Raw genomic sequence first — 9,921 nt, forward strand, 5'->3', positions numbered from 1 at the left:
ACACATACCTGGTTTAGTGTTCACTGCAACAAGAAAAAATGAATGGGAAATTTCACTCAGTAGCTTAAAGCTGTCAGAGGGCACTGAGCCTAGGATTCTGACCTCAGAAATATTGCCCTGTCTTCCAGCTCAACCAGATCTTCTGAAACAGCAGGAGTTATGTTTTCATCCAGTTTTAACATTCAGGTAAGTTTCAGCTCAGGACTTAAGGACCCTGGAAGTTCTCCTTCCATAAAAGAATATCCATTCCATAGTATCTCAGTTCCAGCTGTTATGGAAGAGAATCCTTGGAACATAGATCTGTTACCTAAAATCTAGCTTCTTCCTAAACCAGTGAGCCCAACTGCTTTAGAACCACAAGGAAGTTTGTATAAATCCAGAAGTCATTGAGATGCCTGGTGCTGGGAACCATGGAAGATGTGTAGGAATCATGCCTTAAGAAATCAGATACTAAAGTCAAGATTCATGGAAGATGGGGGGCTGGAATCAGTTGACTTGTGATCCAGCAGTCTAACTGTGTTCTTCAACAGTGTATCCACTAACCACGTGAGGCAATTTAAGTTTTTATACACCTATTGGGATAGGATTCACATACCATGTGTTCATCTGCTTATTTCTTAGTATTTTCTATATGTCATCTGCAAAAAGGAATCATTTTGCACCTTTCTTTCCAACCTGGATGGCTTTTATTTCTTCTTATGTTTCTTTTTGCCTAATTGCCCTCATTAGAACCTCTAGTACAATGTGATTACCATATGAGATGAGGGCAGACATCACTGTCTTGTCCCTGGTCTTAGGGGAAATTTTCAGTCTTTCACCATTCAGCATGTTGTTAGCTGTGGAGTTTTCAAGGATATTTATCAGGTTGAGAAAGTTTCCTTCTATTCCTAATGTGTTGAGTGATTTATTTTTTAATCCAGAAGGATTTGTATTTTGTGAAATTCTATTTTCTATATGTGTATTGAGATTATGGGGTATTTTTCCTTTATTCTATTAATATGCTATATTACATCAATAAATTTTTCAGATAAACCAAACTTTTGGCTAAAGGTAAGCGATTAAGACCTTCCCAAGTTTTCCCTGGTCATGCACAGAATCCTGCACACGTGTGGCCTTCCAGATGCCCACAAATACATTGGAGCTTTTGAAAGCCCACTATGGACATTTCACTCCCCTAATTTTTCTTTTACATTTTTTCTCACCTCTTGCCTTCCTGAACTGGTGTGGCTCATTCAGGCCTCTATAATGTAAAACAATTACCACTGATTTTTTAAAGTGCTCTAGGGAACAGCTTTCCTCACTAAGCAAGCTCTGAGTCAAATAAAGAGAATCCCTGAGAATGAGATTTTTTTCAAGGAGCTGTCAGACAGGTCATATAGTGACAATTCATTAGAGATGGGCCTTTTGGGACATCCAAATCCATTATTGATGCTAGAATGCTGTTTTTCAGAGCTACCATGTTTCTGAGACTGATGATTCTCAAAGTTATTGAGAGAATTGTGAGAGCAAGAAGGGAATAGTGCAAATTATAATGACATAGAACTTACTCCCTTTACCAAGAATCAAGTGTTTTTCTTAACTAAACAGTCCTCAGATTGTTGCAAGCCTTTGGTTAATTTCTAGACTTCTGAAAATGTTGATTTTGACCATTTTGACCAGACTTCTCATTGTTTTTATGGATTTTCAGAAATCCTTTCTCCAAAATTTCCCTGTGACTGTTTATTTATAAATCAATTGCATGGAATTAAAATACATGAGAAATTTAGTTCCTCACTCACACCCAGTAGGCACAGTTTAACTTCTCAATAACAACATAGGACTAATAATGATTATATTGGGTAGGGCAGACAAATGTTCACATCCTTACAGAAGGTTCTCTTGAACAGGACCTAGAATCAGGGTAGAATTCCAGACAACCTTGTTCATCCCTTGTGCCCTTCTAGGTCTGTTCCCACAGTAACCACACTGAGGGACCGTCTGTGTAACTTCTCACCATTGATGTGGAGACTGGACAGACTTACCATCTGTGAGGAATTCCTGTGACTGACTCAGAATTGTACCCAGCTACAGAACCTTAGGCTGGACAAATCAGTGTTTTTGTGGATGGTAAGACTCTCTGGTGACTGGGGCAGGAGTGGGTTCCAACTTCTATACCTGGGGTTGTTCCTGGGAATCTGGGGCTTCCAAGACTGGAGCTGAGACAGCATGGAAACTTCTCAGGGTAGCAGGAGGTGGCATAGTCCACAAGGCTTTACCCGCCACTGAGGGAGAGAAAGGGAGACCTAGTGGAATATAAGAGGCCTCTCCCCAGAAAGCTCTGTGAGATCAGACTAGTCACCTTTCCTTTCTGGACCCTGTTTCCTTACCTCTGTACTGAAATCCACTTGGCCAGATGGTCAGTGAAGGCCTCTACTGTGTGTGAACCAGTATTTACAAGTGTGGCAGGGGTGACCTTGTTTTCCATAGCCTGTATAATAACAGGAAGGAGCCTGACTTGGCCCATAGGCTGTAGTTTGCCAAGTCCTGATCTAGATCAGCACCATGAACTAGAGCTTTCAGCAATGATGTAAATGTTCTATATCTGTGCTTCCCAGTGCATAACCACCTGTGGCTATCAAGTACTTGAAGCTATGATCTTGTGACTAGGATTTATGGTTACTGATTTTTAATGTTACTCATGTACCTGATTTTTTATTTTATTTAATTAAAATTAATTTCAATTTAAAAAGGGACTTGTTGAAATTCCATATCGGACAACACATCTATAAGTATTTGGCTGGGGGGAGGTTTCAAAGGACAGGGACCTGCAACCATAATCCCATGCACGATGAGTGCTGTGTGTCCCTACACTCCTGGAGTTTATGTTTTAGTTGGTAATAACAATGATAGGTGATTGATAATTGTAAATTATGTGAGTGAACCAATCCATAATTTGGAGTGGTAATCCAAGAAGGTTTTCTGGAGGAAATTACATTGTAAGAGAGTCCTCAAAATTAACTATAAAGGAGAAGGAGATGACTGTTTTTCTAGGCAGAGAAGAAAGTATTCAAGTGGGAATTTACAAATTTAGAGAAATCCCAAGGGCTTGCCAATTGTGATGACCCATTCTCCCACTGATCATCTTATGACGGCCCAGCAGAATTTCAGTTTTCCATGCCAAGAGGTATACATTTAAATTAATTTGCTACTCTCTTGTAGTGTTATAATGGCCTTGAATATGCAGCAAATTGTCCTAATTTTTCAGAGGTGCAAACTTAAAGGGGGTTGAAACATCATGATGTCTACTTGACTTTAATATTTCAATGAAAATATGGAGGGAAGCAAGGGTGGCAAGTGTTCATAATTTACACATTGGAAGAAATATTTTTTAATTGGCTAAAATATACCTTGTTAAATCTAGGTGATGGATGTTTCTGCTATTTTCTACTTCTCTGAGTGTTTGAAAAGTTTTATTTAAAAAAGTAAACCACACATGCATTCTCCATTCCAGTTACTTCCAGGGTAGTCTCCCAACAGAAATAGTGCCTCGACTGAGAATTCTGGTCAACCTCAAGGAAGCCCCTGCCCAGGGTGGGGAGGGAATATCTTGATGCTCTGACCCACAAAAGATAACCATGCAAACAGGGTCTTGGGTGATGATGACACTCCATGTCAAGGGGTGTTGCAACACAGTGAGGGGACAGCAGCAGCCCTAGGGGAATTACAGGAGGTGGCTCACACCAGCAATTGTCTGCCCATACCTCCCCTTCTAGACCATCGTTCTCATTTGCTTGGCAGGACTCATAGTACTCATCACATGCCTGATCTGCTGTTGCCTGGTAATAAGGAAGTGTTGCTTGTCTTCTTACCAATGGGTTGTAAGAGCTCTTTATATACTATAAATATACATGCTTTGCTAGGTATATGTTTTTCAATCATTTTCTCCCATTGATCACTTGGTATGCAAAGCTCCTTTAGAGGTTAAATTAATAAATTATCAGCTACTTGACTCTGAGTGATTCACTCCCACATCCCGGATGTTTCCATCAACCCAAATGGTCATAAGCAAAAGTAATTCAGAAAAGATATCAACCCACCACAAATTCCTGATTTCCAGTTTTTACTCAAATTCTCATATAATAGATACTCATTCCTCAAGATTGGAAGTGATGCCAGATCACCATATCCTCACCTTCATTTCTCTTCTCCTATTCCCATCATCCCAGGATTCCATGTGCTATGATCTCAATAATTCCCTTGGAATGATCCAAACTTTCTTACTGCTCATCTGACTTGTAAAACATCAAACCCAGAAGATCCTGATTATCTGCCATGCCTTACCTGCTGCTGATCTTGTTTTAACTGCTAAGAAAAGCACACAAGAAATGTTGGTACCACTGTATATCCAACATCTCCTACCTAAACTAGGAAGCATCCATAAAGCCTGGAAATGTTACTTTATTTTTATGTGTAAGTAATTTACTCCTTGATTTTCCACACAGCCTGTTTTTAATATTCCCCACTTGCCTTTTTCCTTCATACATATTCAAAGTCACTTAACTTGCCTCACATTTCACAGAGAAAGTGCTGTCTATAACTCCTTCTCTGTAGTGGTGAGCCATTGAGAAAAGGTCATCTACATTATGTGTCTCTGTCCCATCACCTCCTCAGACACCCCACATTCCATCTGCCCTCACTATTCTATGGGTCCTTCCCTTGGTAAGGCCACACTGACTTCTTTCTTACTAGACCCAAAAGAAACTTTTAATTCACCCTACGTGATCTTTAAATGGAACTCTTTTAAGCATGTTTGCCAGAACTTAGATACATAAATCTTATGTTAAAAGAGAGAACATTTTAATATCTCAAAACATAGAATGTATATCCAAAAAAAGGTCAAGTTACAAATGGAGATTATGCTATAAGTGGAAGATACAAACTGGATTTGTGGAACCAGTAAAAAAAAAAAAAAAAACAGAAGGTATACTATCTCATTACTAATTTCATATGGATTACATGCACAAATGACAATATCATGGTTATAATAGGTTAAAATGTACTGTTAAAATTAGGTTTCCCTGTTTGTTTTTATGTTTTTAAGTGTGGCTACTAAAAAGTTTTGACTTCCTTTGATAGAGTGTTAATGATACTACTGAACAGCACCAGTCAAGCCATGAGTGAAAATAAAGCCCAGAGAAAGTGGCTAAGGAAAATTGTTCCCAAGAAAAGGAATGTACCCTGGCCCACACTGCAAGTTGGAGCGCTCTCATTCACACACGCATGAACAAAACAAAATAAATGTCATCCTAGAGTCCCACCACTACTTCTCAAGTGGCATGAAGTTGCACTCCTACATAATCGTAAGTGGACTAATCTCAAGAAAGTAATCAGAAATCAAGATAATTTACCAATTAGGAAGATCTAAAACCAGTGACTTAGGGTCAAAGTTTTTGTGAAGTTTCCATCAATGACTTCTATTAATTCAATATGCTAGGGAAACTCTTTCAAGGAGAATTGTTTTAAAACTCACTTTTTATTTCCTATGTAGATATATACAAGATATGTAAAGAATAACAGAGTTACACTCAACCAATGAATGAGGAGATGATAGAACACAAATATCACTACAATTAATTTGTACCTCATTAGGATGACTCTAATTTCATGAACCATCACATTGAACATATTATGCTAGGACCTATGAAACAGCCAGCTCCCTGATACACAATTTAACCCTCAAGGCCCACCAGCTGGACCAGTCCTTGCTGACAAATCCCCTGACTCCACGCCTCTGACAACATCTGGAGGATTTTACGCAAATCCCACTCTGTCACTGTATTCTTCTACATGCCACATGCCAGGGATATGTTTCTACAAGGCTCATGATCTGTGGATGCCCAGTTCTCTCTCCCTTTGTGAAGAAAAGGATCTGAGTGCAGACCCTGTGAGCTGCAGCAATTAAGACAAGGACCAGGGTTTATGACAGAGAGAACAGAACTTTCATTGAGTAACGTTACCAGCGTCCAAGAAGCCCCAGTGATTCCTGGATAGAATCAAAGAAGATCGTGCGGGACAAAACACGTATGTTTGGGTGTGATTCTGCTTAGGAATACTTGTATATTAGGATGAAGTATGTGACAGTGGTAAAACATTCAACAATATTGTTTATTATTTTATTCATCATAAGTCATGGAGTGCTTTCTAAATACATCCAGGAACTTGTCTCACCCTCTGGAGCTTATGAACAGTGTCAGAAGATTTTTTTAATTTTATCGCTAATAGCTAGATACAGTGCTTGAGATATGCTAGGTGTTCCAAGCATTTTTCAGACATTAACTCCTTAGTATTTCCCATGGCCTTACAAAGTGGGTACATTTATCATTATTGTCAACTGACAGATGAAGAAACTGAGGGGCCAACGAGGTAAATAATTCACCCAATACAAGTGTCTAGCAAGTGACTGAACTGGAATTTGAATATGAGATGTTGGCTCCATTTTCTATGATCCTAGTCATGGCATTTGCTCTCTAAAGACTTCACACATTGAAAAATTTCATCAACTTATCCATTTTCTTGGTACATTCAATAGCCCCACTATTTTCTTTGTTGGAAAAATATAATACCTGCATAGAAGCTATTGCACATACATCCCCAAATTACTTCTACCAATATCCCCTGTACTTTAAAATTAATACAGAGAACATTCAAAACATTTCCTGCCCAGGCTGGCAGGGCTCTGAGGAAATCCCATTTTTACTCTAACAAGCCAAGTGCAGGCTGGGAGTTGGATCTCAGCGGGGAGGTGGCCTCAGAATTTACCATTGAATTACAAAATAGATGGGAAGGTCTCAGCAGTAACTGAATTCAGGATCTGGTGGAGTTTCAACCTGGTGCTCATTTTCTGGCTGTGGGTTTAGGGCTTGGTGTTGCATTACAGGGAGAGGGGATGCATCATTGTGTTCTTGGGGAAACCAGACCCATGGAAGAGAAGAAATTATGGTTTTCTTTCACAATGGACTTGTAGTGAGAAAAATTGGGCCATGAAGAGATAATTGTGTACTTAGTGTGACCAGAAGGAGTTGTACCTGCTTCAGCCAAAGCAGACAGCCCTTCCACATGGACTGATCTTATCTAAATAAGACCAAAAGGAGAAAATAATTTAATGTCCTTCTGGATATGAGATATGTGATGTTAGAGACTGCCTACAAGATTGCACAAAGGCTCACTGAGGTGACATTTGCTGTGAACAGAATGACAAGGGTAAGCCAACTCTGCCTTTGTCTGGGAAGGGTTAATGTGTCAAGGATAAGGCATCACTAGTGCAGAAACTCACAGGAAGAAGTGAGTTTGACCAGAGGAGGTCAGAAAGGCAGCAGTGTGGCTGGAGGGATCCTGAGAGGAGAGAGCAGGGGAGAAAGGAGGATGACAGGGCCAGATCCTGGGACCTGGTAAACTGTTATTTCCTTTTCCTCTTTGACAACATTTCTATAACACCTTGCACTTATAAAGCACAAATAGTTAACATTTTATAACTTCTGTGGGCCAGGCCTCAGGCATGGCTTAGCTGGATGCCTCTGCCTCAAGGTCTCTATGAATCAGGGGCAGCAGTTATTACTGAGGCTCAACAAGGGGAGAATTTGCTCCCAAGATCACTCCCATGGCTGTCAGGATTCATTTGGACTGACAGTCTCAGTTGTTATCCCTATCTTGGCTGGGCACTCCCTCAGGTCTCACCTATGGAGTCTCTACATATGGCAACTGAAAACATGGGCACTTGCTTCTCCAGTTGCAGAGATATGACAAAGAGAGAGAGATGAAAACAGGGGGAGGGAAATAGAGAGTGGGGTTCAAGAAAGTGAGTAAGAGAAAAGTGACAGAATTTCTGTAATGAAAACGTGGACGTGGGGGCGGCCCCATGGCCGAGTGATTAAGTTCACCCATTCCACTTTGGTGGCCTTGGGTTTCTGTGGTTGAGATCCTGGGTGCAGACATGGCACCACTCGTCAAGCCATGCTGAGGCGGCGTCCCACACACAAAACTAGAAGGACCTACAACTGCAGTATATAACTATGTACCAGGGAGCTTTGGGAAAAGAAGAAAAACGAGGCAACAGATGTTAGCTCCGGTGTCAATCTTAAAAGAAAAACTTGGACATTATCACATCACCTTGGCTGTATTAAATTGTTCAGAAGCTGGTTACCAACCACATCATGGTTACACAGTGGTACACACACCAAGATGCAGGGAACATTGGGAGCCATTGTGCAGGCTTCCCAACACAGAGGCCAACATGAGGCACTTGGGTCTAAAACAAGAGACCATGGGAGGGTCAATCTCAGTGGATATTAGATGAATATCTGAATTTCATCTCATTTCAACACTTTAAAGATGAAGAACTAAAAATGAGGCCTAAAGGGGCAGTGAATTTCCCAAGACCACACAGTTAAAGCCCAGGTCAATGTTTTAAAACATTTTTATTGAGGTTATGATAGTTTACAACATTGTGAAATTACAGTTGTACATTATTGTCAGTCAATTACAGGTGTTCCCCTTCATGCTTTGTGTCCACCCCCACCTCCCTTCTCCCAGGCTAGTTTTGAGAGATATTCCATGGTATATCCCACCCTTTCCTGTAATTTTTTTCATCTGTAAGTTTGTGCATCAGACACATATTATGTTAGCCCTCAGGTGTTGTAGATGTCATCTCATATACACCTGAACATGTCCGTAGGCAGCTGTTTTTAGTATCATCACCACTGTGCAGGGTCGGAGAGTAGGGAACCCCTGAGAGGCACAATGGTTTTTCTAGTACACAGAACTTGTAGGAAAACAAAGGTCTGAATTCAGTTCTGCCTCCTCAAAGCTGGAACCCTGGCTTCATCCCCAAGGAGCTGTGGGCATGGGTGTGATAGATATATGTGTACAGTTTTGTAGATGACATGGGCAAGGAGAATGAGTGGTCAACAGCCCAGAAGGCTCAATTCCTCCGCATAATGCCTTGAGAGAACAACATAATGTCAGCCTGTTTAGCACTCAGCACAGTGCCATCCATTTCAGCACTCAGCACAGTGGCTGGTGAGCACTCAGCATAGTGCCTGCATGTTGAGCACTCAGCACTCTGCCTGCATGAGAGCACTCGTTACTGTGCAGGGTGATCACTCAGCCTAGTGCCTTGCTGGTGAGCACTCAGCACAATGCCTGCATGGTGAGCTCTCAGCACAGTGCCTGGTGAGCATTCACAAAGTGCACACCAGGTGAGTGATCAGCACAATGCCTGCCTGGGGGACATTCAGCACAGTGCCAGCTAGGTGAGTACTCAGCATACTGCCTACATCATAAGCACTCAGCAGAGAGGCTGGTGAGCAGTCAACACAGTTCCTACCTTGTGAGGACTCAGGATATTGCCTTTCAGGTGAGCACTCAGCACAGTACCTGGCCAGCACTCAGCACAGTACCTGCCTGGTGTGCAGCCAGCAGAGTACCTGCCTGTGGGGCACTCAGCAGTGTTCCTGGTGAGTACTCAGCAAAGTCCTTGAGGAGCACTCAACACAGAGCCTGATAAACACTCAGCACTTCCCATATTTGCATTCCTTGCCCTGGCACCTCTATTTCCAAGTCTCTTTCCCTGAGGACAACAGAGGTCTTCCTCAGCCACCTCTGCTAGAGATTTCCTATAATGGCAAGAGGGAAAAACTTGAAGATACTGTTTCCCTCTCTGACTCAGTACCCCAAACTTCTCCACTTCTAGGTCATCCCTCCTAGACCCCAGGTTCCAGAAAAAAATTGAGGCCTTTTGTCTGGGGCTATCTCAACAGTGAGATGACCCCCATATCTGTGCTGATCCACATGACCCTCAACCAGTGACCCATTCCATGAGGGAGAAAATTAAATAGGAGGAGACTAAAATTCCAGTTTTAGTTTCTTTCTTATACCATCACAGTA

This window comes from Equus quagga, unplaced genomic scaffold, assembly GCF_021613505.1.
Source record: "Equus quagga isolate Etosha38 unplaced genomic scaffold, UCLA_HA_Equagga_1.0 HiC_scaffold_63_RagTag, whole genome shotgun sequence".
Lineage (NCBI taxonomy): Eukaryota > Metazoa > Chordata > Mammalia > Perissodactyla > Equidae > Equus > Equus quagga.